Here is an 874-nt window from a genome sequence, read left to right as displayed (position 1 = left end):
CCGCTACTTCACTGGCGCCGGTTTTCTTTTCGGACAGATAATAAAACTAACTTTTACACCCATCATGCCAGGATAGGCGATATTCATTAAGCTGGACATGGGGAATCTCTCAGTAAGATCGCAGGTTCAAAATGTCTGCAGAATCAAATATTCCTAAACTAATAAAGACGATTCAGACTCCTCACGGGTTCGAACTCTGAAATCAAACCTTGTGTAGCTACTGTGGCGAACAGAAAACTAACAGTTGTAAGCTTCCAATGAAACATTAATTTTTGAACGTTGGCATGTTGTGTTTCGTTTTCCTCATGCACCCTTAATATTATCTGCTTGCCTGTTCTACTAAATGCTTCCTCACATACACATTATTTCTCCGCTCTTCAAAAATTAGTGGGTATTACCGCACGATATGCTTGTAATTTGCAACCATTTTTTTCGTTTGAAAATGCTTAGGTATATATTTCAAATTCAGTACATTTTGTCAAAGAAGAGGATAGGCTTACTTACGATTAGTTAGATTTAGGAAACTATGTTGTTAAAGCCATTGTCAATTAAACGTAAATCTGTTTATCAAATCAACAATAGTTGGACCAAGCCGTTAAAAGTATGATAATTATTATAATTCACAATGGTTGTTGTTTTTTTCTGTCTTTTTATTACATTTTCAATAAAACCCAAATGATTTTATATGTTATGCTGCCTACGCGGAAATTTAGTCTACATGCCCAATTTATGCCTCTTGAACAACATGGACATGTTCCCAGTGTTCACAGCCACGCTGCCATTGTGTTTCTCTTCTTTTGGGTTTGAATCTGAGTTAAAAAGAAACGCATCAACAGGAATAACAGCAAGCAATGTTAATAATAATAATAATAAT

The sequence above is a fragment of the Aplysia californica genome, unplaced genomic scaffold, assembly GCF_000002075.1.
Source record: "Aplysia californica isolate F4 #8 unplaced genomic scaffold, AplCal3.0 scaffold00371, whole genome shotgun sequence".
In the NCBI taxonomy this organism is placed as follows: Eukaryota; Metazoa; Mollusca; class Gastropoda; order Aplysiida; family Aplysiidae; genus Aplysia; species Aplysia californica.
This window is presented reverse-complemented; position numbering follows the sequence as displayed.